Genomic DNA, 10,288 nt, shown 5'->3' with positions numbered 1-10,288 from the left:
CTCTTTATATGTTTCTCCCTTAAGCTATTGTATATTTAAATCAATGTTTTATTTTGAATTATTATAATTAACATTTTATCAATAACATCTATAACAGAGTGGATACATTTATTTTTTTTCTTTTGTCATCTAGACCAACTGTCTATATTTTAGTGAAACAAGCTTGTATCAGAATCTCTTAATGTGTAATAATGTCATTTTTATATGCTGTTGTTCTTTTCAGGTAAAATTATCAAACATGAGTTTAGGACTTGAAAAAACTATTATGTGATACATTATTCTTGTTTGCTGTGGAACTTATGTCTAGTTCATGGTTTGAAAAATTTTTTAATTTTACAAATTTATATAAAATAATTTTATTTTTAACTGGTTTGACTTCTAAAAAGGAAAACCTCAAGAAAATCTAAATATTACATTTAAAACAAAGAAGATGAATATGAATAAAAATAGAACTCTAATAAAACAAATGTAGCTGGGTATTATGGCATCTGCCTGAAATCTTCACAATGCAGAATGCTGAGGCAGGAGGGTCACAGGTTCTAGCCCAAACTGGGAATTTTAGCAACTCAGTGATAACTTTTCTCAAAATTAAAAAAAAAAAATTAAATGTTGAAGATGTAACTCAATTTAAAAGCCCTAGGTTTAGTCCCAAATACCACAAAAGTTAATAGGAAATTTTGGAACAATTAATTTTCTTCCTTTATTAAACTAGTTCAGATCTAATATTTAGTGATACTTTCACAGTTGTAGAAATGAATTCTCAATAAGATAACTAAAGGGCTCATTTTTATCTCACCCTTTTAAGACCACAAATATAAACCATAAATAAATATATAAATATTTTTAATTTTATATTTACTTACAAATTAGAAATTTTGAAATATTAAGAAATCTGTATTATAAAAATGTGCAAATGTTTGCATTTCTCTCCAAATTTTTCTACTGTTTCCAAACAGAGCATGAATCTAAAAAAAGTAATTAGTTTTCTATGAAGTCACATTTTGGGGGGGTGATACTGCAGACCCTGAACCCCAGGCCTTCAAACTGAGCTGCACCCCAGCACTTTATTTATTTTTAAAATTCCATTCAGAATTTCCCTAAGTCACTAAGTTACTTGGGCTAGTTCAAACATTCAATTCTCCTGCTGAGAGAAGTGAGTTTCCAAGTGCATCATGTGATTTTACTTATGTGATATTTTTACATGTGCATCACAATACCAACCAGTATCTTTAAAAAACAAGTATGATATTCTAGTCTTTAATTAACAGAAAAAACTTCAAATTACTTCATGGTTCTATATCTTTTAAAATTAGACATTCCACTTAATAGTAAACTAAAATATTATTTTCTCTGATTAAAAAGGCAATTTGATTTCTATTACACAAAGGCACGTGAAGACAACTGTGATAGTTACTTCTAAATTCTTAACTGCAAATTGCTTCTAAGTATAAAAATATTATTTATAGTTAATACAAAAATCAAGGTCTTATAAATATTTCTATTCATTTTTAATATTTAATAATTTGCTTTATTATCTAATATTTTTTCATAAAATGTATTCAACATTAAGTGAATTCAACATTATATTCCCATTTTATTCCATTCAGCCTGTTTTAACAAAATACTTGTCCTGTCATTCATGGAAATCAGAATTTAATGACTCCAATTTTGGAACTGCAGAGTCCAAGCCACAAGCCCATACCACATCTTATTCTTTGCCACAGAGAAGGTGTTTTGAAGCTATGTGCTCACATAGAAAAATGAAAAAATTTCCCTCTAACCTCTTTTATCAGGACACTGATTCCATTCATGTGGGTGGAGCTCTTGTGAATTAATCACTTTCTACAGGGACCACTTGTAAATCTGTTGTCTGTGGGGACTTTTCTCTAAATGCTCTGTCATAAAGGAAGTGCTTTATATCTTCTTTGCTTAAATCTTTTGTGATTCTTTACTTCCAAGACTCTGCATCATTACTAAATTCTTTGGTATAATTAATATGATTTCACATTAAACTTTTTTGTTCAAATTACTGGTTTATTTTTCCCCCTGCACTGACTGAACCCAGAGCTATGTGATCCTTTAATCATTAACATTATAATAATATCTGGTAATGAACTTAATTTAACTTAATTCACACTACAGCACACACAACTTTCTCAGCATTCTTATAAAGCCCATTTAGATGCATAGGTGAGGATGGATGGCAGTCTGTCCCCCTGTTCTTCTTATAGTGTCCCATGCCAGAGCAAACTGTGGCCCCAAACCATTGCTATCCTGCATATCCATATGCTGCAGGCACGGAAGTGGGTGACACAGAGAAAAAAACTATATAAACAAAGTTCATGTAGGTGAAAGGGAGTTAAAAATGTCTAATCTCTGAGTATTTTCTACTGGTGACAGAGGCTGAGACACAATATGAGCAATGATGTATACATTACAAAGGGCCTTTGAACATTAAAATGATAAACAATATTTATTTTAGTAGTTCTTTCAAAAAGTATTATTATTTGTTTTATCAAACAGATAGAAATTCCTGTTTATTTCTAGTTGAAATATTTGTTTCTCATATTATTTCTAATCACTGAGACACCAGGTATAGTTTTGATCAGGTGAGAAGTTACAGTTTTGTTACATGTATGTTTAAATTCTGAAATCAATTCATCTTTAGGAAAGATAGTATTCTTTTTTCACACATGTTTTTGGTACATTATTATTTCTGACTGAAGGTGCTATGTTTTATCATGAAAGAATTACTTGGAGATATAAAAATATATGGAGCATCTGTTGTATAGCTGAAAGCACTGCATCAGAGCAAGCATGTGGTAGAATGAAACACAAAATAAATAATTGCATCATTGTTATGGTACTTTTTAACTTCATAATAATTCCATCAAACCAGAAGTAGACAGTAGGATTTCTTTTATGCAATGAATTTTTAAAAATAAACAATATTTAAGTTACTAGTCATTATATTGGTTATTGAAGGCAGAGAAATAACAAGTGGTAAACAATATGTTAACCAATAGCAGCAAAAACCTAAGTCTAAAATTTCATTCTGATATCTGATGCATCAGTTAAATTTCATGAAATTGATTTTGAAGGACCAAAGATTTTGATATTTAAACCATCTTGAATTTTAAGTAATTTTAAAACATTTTTATTATACCTATCTGGTGATTTGGGGATGTGCACTAATCTATTATCTCACTGATTACATCCACTGCTCAATGTCTGTAATACTAAAATAATAATGAACTGATGAAGCTGGAAGCAACTCTATGAAAATGTCCTTTACCACCTTATATTTAATGGATAAAAAATAGGACATATATGAAAATAGAACATTTGATAAAATACATGATAATAAAAGAACATGGGACAGATTTTCTTAACATTAGTCAACATTTTAAAAATAAATGTTCACTTCTCTGTTCCAGGAACTATACAAGTTAAAATCCAAATTGCTCCCAAATAAAAATGAATTTAAATCAAATGAATGAAGATATATAAATATATTTCGTTCATGAGTTTGTTGAAAATATTTTACTAAAATCTTCAATTTGATTGTCAAGTTATCAATAGATGAACATTCAGTTATAATTATCATTTCCTTTAACTGTTGCATATTTTTGAAACATTAATCCATTTACTAAACAATGCAATTTATTATATTTATATATTAAAAATTATGTGTATGTTTATCATTCTATGTAACATGTGGAAAGCAGCTCACAAGTTAAGTTTCAGAGCTAGAAATTATAATTAGTTATTCTGAGTCCAGATAGATAAAGTAATTTACCATACTACAACTCCATGCATTAAAATTTCAATAAATATTTCTTTGAGGATCAATGAATCATTGTTAGATATCTCATGAAAATATTTTATTTTGCTCTATATAGAAAATGCTTTTTTCCACCTTTGCAAATGTTCCTTATCTTTTAAAACATAACCTTCGCCTCCATTTCCCTTTACATTTTTAGGCATCAGTCCTTCAATTGCTGCTCACTGTGGGTGTCATATAATTACTAGTAGAGTGTGAAATAAGTAAAATTCTGAATATTTCATAAACATGCAAAGCCTCTCTTTTTCAGCCTCTCTCTCTCTCATTCCCTCTCTCTCTCTCTCTCTCTCTCTCTCTCTCTCATTCTTTCAAGCCTCACTAATACAGATTTTGGCATCAAGCGAGAGGTGTTATTATAATAAATACCTAAAAATATAAATGTGTCTTACGAACTGGATAAAGGACCAAAGGCTAAATAGTGAAGAATATGTAGAAAAATTAGTATTAGCATGAACAGACTGCTAAGGGCAGTTCAGGTGAGGGTAGATAAAAAGATAGTCCTAGTCCTTTTAAAGCTTACCCAGGTGAATGTGATCAGAATGTAGAAATATAGATATTAAATAATCTTCAGTAGACCGGCAAGGAGCAGAGACAGCAGGCACCCGAGCAACTCAATCCAACACCCCACCCAACTAAAATTACTACAAGCAGTTAGAGAAGAGAAGCAAATTATATGTAAAGGAAAGCTCATGACAATCACAGCAGACTTTTCAACACAAACCCTCAAGTCAAGGAGACCTGGAGTGAGATATTTCAAGCTCTAAAAGAAAACAATCTCTAACCTAGGCAGATGTATCCTGCAAAACCATATATTAAATTTTATGGAGGAATAAGATACTTTCATAACAAAGAACACCTGAGAAACTTCATGAATACCAAACCAGCACACCAAACAATTTTTGAAGATATTAAAAAAAAGACAATGAAGGTCATAACTTGATGAGGCCCAACAGAATAAATCCAATAGGGAAGAAATTAAAGGGAGAGGAAGAAAAATTAAAAAGAGCCAATAATAGAAAAATAACATAACAATAAGTCAATATATATTAGTTACAACCGTCAATGTCAATGACATCAATTCACCAATCAAAAGAAATAGACTGGTAGAATGGATTAAAAAGCAAAATCCAACAATATGCTGTGTACAAGAAATAGACCTAGTTAACAAAAGAAACTCATACTAAAAAAGTAAAAGAATGGAAAACAGCTCTCCATATGATAGGAACCTGGAAATCATCAGGGGAAGCTATCTTATTTACAAAGTAAAATTCAAACCAAACTAATTAAGAGAGAGACAAAGAAGATCACTACATCCTTGTAAAGAGAACAATACAAGAAGAAGAGATCACAATTATAAATATATATGCACCAAATACTAATGCCCCCGACTATACAAAACAAATACTAAAGGGCATGAAACACAAGATGAGCACTAATACAACTGTATTAGGGGATCACAATAACCAAATATTACAAATAGATCATCTAGACAAAAAAAATCAATAACAAAATACTAGAAATAAACCAAGATTTTGAACAAATGGACTTAATAGATGTCTACAGAGTGTTCCACTACACAAAATCAGAATATACATTCTTTTCAGCTGCACACAGGTCATTCTTCAAAATAAACCACATACTAGCTCATGGAACATGTTTAAGTAAATACAAAAGAATTGAAGTTATCCCACGTATACTATCAGACCATAGTGTAGATAATGGGAGATCAATTGCATAAGACAATGTAAGGCTTTCACAAACACATGGAAATTGAATAACACTCTTCTGAACAATCAATGGGTCACAGCAGAAATTAAAGAAGATATTGTACAGTTTTTAAAATTTAGTGATAATGCCAGTACAACATATAAAAATCTATGGGATACAACAAAAGTAGCTTTATGTGGGAAATTCCTAGCAGTGAACGCCCACACTAGGAAAATAAAGTAAACTCAAATAACCTAACGGTATATCTTAACTCCTAGAAAAAGAAGAACAAGAAAAACCAAAAGCTCATGAAAGGGAAGAAATTATAAAGATCAGAGCAGAAATCAATGCAATGGAGACTAAGAGAATGATACAAAAAAATAAATGAATTGAGAAGCTGTTTTTTTTAAAGAATAAATAAAATCAATAACCCCTTAGGCAACAATATAAAAAGGGAAAGAAAAGGCTCAAATTCATGCAATTAGGAATGAAAATGTTGACGTCACAACAGATCCACCAGAAATCCAGAGGAACATCAATACCTACTTTAAGAACCTGTACTACAATAAAATGGAAAACACAGAAGAAATGGACAGATTTCTAGATACATAAGAATTACCAAAGTTGAACAAAGAAGATATAAAAATTCTAAACAACCCAATTACAATCAGTGAAATTGAAAATGTAATTAAAAACTCACCAACAAGGAAAAGCCCAGGTTCTGAGGGCTTCACTGCTAAATTCTACAAAGCATTTGAAGAACTATTACCACCAATTTTTAAACTTTTCAATCAAACTGAAAGGAAGAAATACTTCAAATTCTTTACTGGAAGCAAGTGTTACTTTGATTCCTGTATCAGGGAAAGGTGAACTATTAAATGCATTCAGAAATTTAAGAACTATTGATTTATTCAGGTAGTGAGTACCTTTCCCTCATTATGCATTAGGATGGTTTTACCCATATAGCAGTATGCAACCTTACTGCTAATTTCCAAAGTGGCATGTATCACAAAAGAGTTCGCTTTTATTTTTCTGAAGCCCTGAGAATTTGTTTTCATGTTTCATAATGTTAAAGGTGTTTTCTTTAAAATGTCCATTTTGATTTCCCTTCTCATTTCCTCTTCCGGCCCGCCTTTAAGGAAATTGGATTGAGAACTAGCTTTAAGGAATTTTATTTTCCAGCTATAATAAAAAGACTTATGGAAGACAATATCTCTCAACAAGAATAAATATAAAACTTGGATTAAAATAAAAAACTTTATTTGAAGATATCGAAAAGCAGTTTAGGTAGTCAGGGCTTGAGGACTCAAGATTTCCAGCAGAAGAAAATACTTTAAAAAGACTCTAATGCTGTTTGCCACTTCTCTTTTGCAGACATTTGCCAGAAGAATTCCCATAGGCTGAGAAAAAGGAGAGACTCAGACACTTGAAGCAGCCCAGAATTTAAAGACAAAATTACAGTTCAGGGCTGCAACAATAGTATGGAATAAAAGACTCAGATTTCAGGGCAGAGGCAGCAGTGACTCTGTGAAGCCTATGCCACATAACTTTATCTTTGCATGGAGTCTAATGTGCAACTTATGAGAGGTTCAGCAACCAAACTGCAAACCAGCTCTAGGAGACTATGTAAATGGCAGGGCTAGTCTCATAATTCTAAAGAGAAAAATCAAAATTGCTCTTTAAGCCAGGAGTAGGAAGAAGAGCCTGGAACATATTCCAGTTTTTAAGTGGGACTCACAAAGTGTTAATAATAGACAGGGCTGAATAAAGTATTAGGGCATTTGAAAATAAATAAGTATAATTACAAAGATGACATATAAATTATAGATAACAAGATAAGAAAATACATAGGACAAAATGGAAGCATTTGTAGATTTCTAGCTGCAGTTCTAGGAGAGAGAAAAAACAGTAATTTTAACTTGAAAATGCTATTAATGATGTCCTAAAATTGATTTTTTTAAAAAAGGAAAGGAAAAACAGATGTAAAGAGATGTAAAAAAGATGAAACAAGAAAATAAATGTTGAACAGTTCAAACAGGCAAACTATGTAAAATTATTGTTTTTCAAACAAATGGAAACATTTGAAAGCAATTAGCTAAAAGGATGGATTATCCTTAAATGAACAGCAATGAAAATGATATTTAATTTTTTAAACAGAACTACGAAACCAGTAGACAATAAGTAATATTCTTAAATTACATTTAAAATCCTGATCTATAATTTATATTGACATAAAAATATTTAAAACTGCATGTAAACTAAAACTAAGAAAAAATTGTAGATGCCTAATTACACTAAGAGATATATTAAAGGAAGTTGTAGATACAGAAAAAAAATCTTTATTTTCAGTAATAAAAGAACAAAACACAAGAAAGGACAAAAATGTGGTTAGTTTAAATAAAGTTTAAAATGAGCTATATAAACCAATAATCTAAATTACTTATTGAGAATGAAAATAACTAAGAAAAGAAACATGGGGAATGAGGTAATGATACTAAATGGTTTAAATGCAAACGTCATATGCCAAGAGACTAGAGCAAACGAAAAATATTCTATGTTTGGACAATTATATTTTTTATTCAATACAATTACTGCTTTCTTCTTATATCAATATTCATTTGCAAAGTGTTCATTTTCACATTTCATACTAGAAGATTTATAAGTGGCCTTTCTACAAATAAGACTCATACTCTGTCCTCAAGTACAATAAATCCAGTTTAATAAAAAATTCTGGCTGTATTCTCATTAAAATTCAGCATTTGTTTAATTAGGGTTGGGGTAGAGAAAAAGCAGCATGCTAAATATACATTTTTAAGAAACACTGAAAACAGCGTTTACTTTTCAACATACTCATTACACATTCAAATCAAAATTTGAGTCTAAGATTTCTGCATATTTAAATCTATATTTCTAATTAAATGCAGTTTGGTAGAATTTATGACATTGTTATTGTATCTGTTATTGATAAACTATTTTGCTGGTTTTCTTTTACAACTTTTGAGATTCACAGTATCATAGATAGCTTTGTTTTATTGTATTCAATTGGCTAAAATTTTAGTTGTATTCACATAAATACAGAAATTAAGCAGGGTCTCTCTCCAAAGTCTTTCTTTTACTGGAGACAAATGGAAGTTTGCTTCTTAAATGATTTTCCTTCATGGTATCCTATTGGTTACCCTTAACTCTCCTAACTGTGGTTTTGTTTTATTTAAAGAAAATTGGCAATTTCCATGCCATAAATTACATTTACTAAAAAAAAAAAAAAAAAAAAAAGCACAAAGGATATAATGTAAATGAAAATTTTTATTAATCTTTGAAATTTCATTTTATAAGTCAGGTAGAAATTCGAATACAATCAGCATAAGATCTGATTTACTGCTATAAATGAAAATATTTTAAGGTGATAATTAAATAACTAGAATTTTTAGCATAGATAAGTCAGATGAAATCAATGACAAAGACATCTTAGAATACTCTGCATTTATTGTGATCTAAAGTGTTTTTCTAATATGATGACTATATCCAGGATATGTTTTAAGAGCTCAATGACTGAGATGGGAAAAATGTAGCTGAGGGTTGATGAAATTTGGTAACAATAAAACCATGAACCACAGAAAAAGTCTGTGGTAAAGAAAATATATCATGAGGCACGGAAAAAGTCTGTGGTAAATGAAATATATCATGAGGCACAGAAAAGAGGTGCCAATCCCTCTTTACAGAAACCTTTCTCCATTTCCTCAGTATTCTTTTATTCATGTTTTAAGGATTTTTAAACAAAAGCATGCAGTTCCCTGTGCTTGGAGTTGAAGAGAGAAGTGGGAGAGATGAAGTCTTCCTTTCTTGAGGGCTGAGCTCTGGGAAGAAGAGTGGCCATCCCTGGGGCCCCCTCTGTGTCCGGCTCTGATTATTACCAACCTTATACACAAGCCGTGGGGAAGAGGTGGCCGCCTGGCAAGGTCCAGCTGAACCAAATAGCAGAGACTGCACAACTTACTTCATGCCTAGAAAGGGCCTGTACTTAGCCATTTCAAGTAGTCCTGAAGTACAAAGCAACTGATTATCAAAATGAGAAATTTATGTTAAAGATATTCACAGTCAAGGGCATACTTAATATAGATTTAGTATCTGATAAGCATCATTTATTGTGACTCAAAATATCTTTTAAAATATTCATATGTTTGAAGAATATTTGAGATAGTTAATCAAGTTTCTATATCTTATAAAATACTTAATACAGTGTTTATTTCCAACAACTGAAAAGTGAAAAGGAGAGACCAAGAAACTTGTAATGCCAGAGTATAAAAAAGCTAATGAGATTTATTGAAACCATGTTATTTGTAATCAGAATATTTAAACATGAAGAAGTGCCTTATAAGAGAAGTGTAATTTGAGTCCTATATTTGATATATGTGTATATTATCTGTGTAAGTGAAGTCAAAGCTTTTCAAGTAAAATTGAGTAAGCCTAAAGAAAGTTGTGAAAATTCAAATCCATAAACAGAGGATGGAGAAAAAGCTACATTGTTAGGATCACAGAGTAAAGGAAAAGAAACAATAATAAATGAAATCATTGATAGTAAGTGGGAAAAATAGTAAAATATATGTCCATAAAAGGCCAAATACTAATACTAGATTTTAATTTTACACTGTGTGTGTGTGTGCATGCATTTGGTATATTTGAGAACAGGGGTGACGTAAACATTTTGGCATAATTTGAGCTAGAAATCAGAAAGATTTT

The 10,288-nt window shown here is 30.7% G+C and overlaps 1 non-coding gene across 1 annotated transcript; it reads left to right on the top strand.

Moving 5' to 3' along the window:
- The first annotated feature begins 2,184 nt into the window (after positions 1-2,184).
- LOC117286195 lies at positions 2,185-2,318 on the top strand. The gene has a single exon (XR_004517341.1). It is a non-coding gene; the product is annotated as a small nucleolar RNA SNORA42/SNORA80 family (small nucleolar RNA).
- Positions 2,319-10,288: the final 7,970 nt, after the last annotated feature.

This window comes from Fukomys damarensis, unplaced genomic scaffold (genome assembly GCF_012274545.1).
Source record: "Fukomys damarensis isolate Sample0158 unplaced genomic scaffold, DMR_v1.0_HiC HiC_scaffold_15, whole genome shotgun sequence".
NCBI lineage: Eukaryota > Metazoa > Chordata > Mammalia > Rodentia > Bathyergidae > Fukomys > Fukomys damarensis.
The sequence above is the reverse complement of the archived record's forward strand: the minus strand, read 5'-3'. Positions and strand labels throughout refer to the sequence as shown.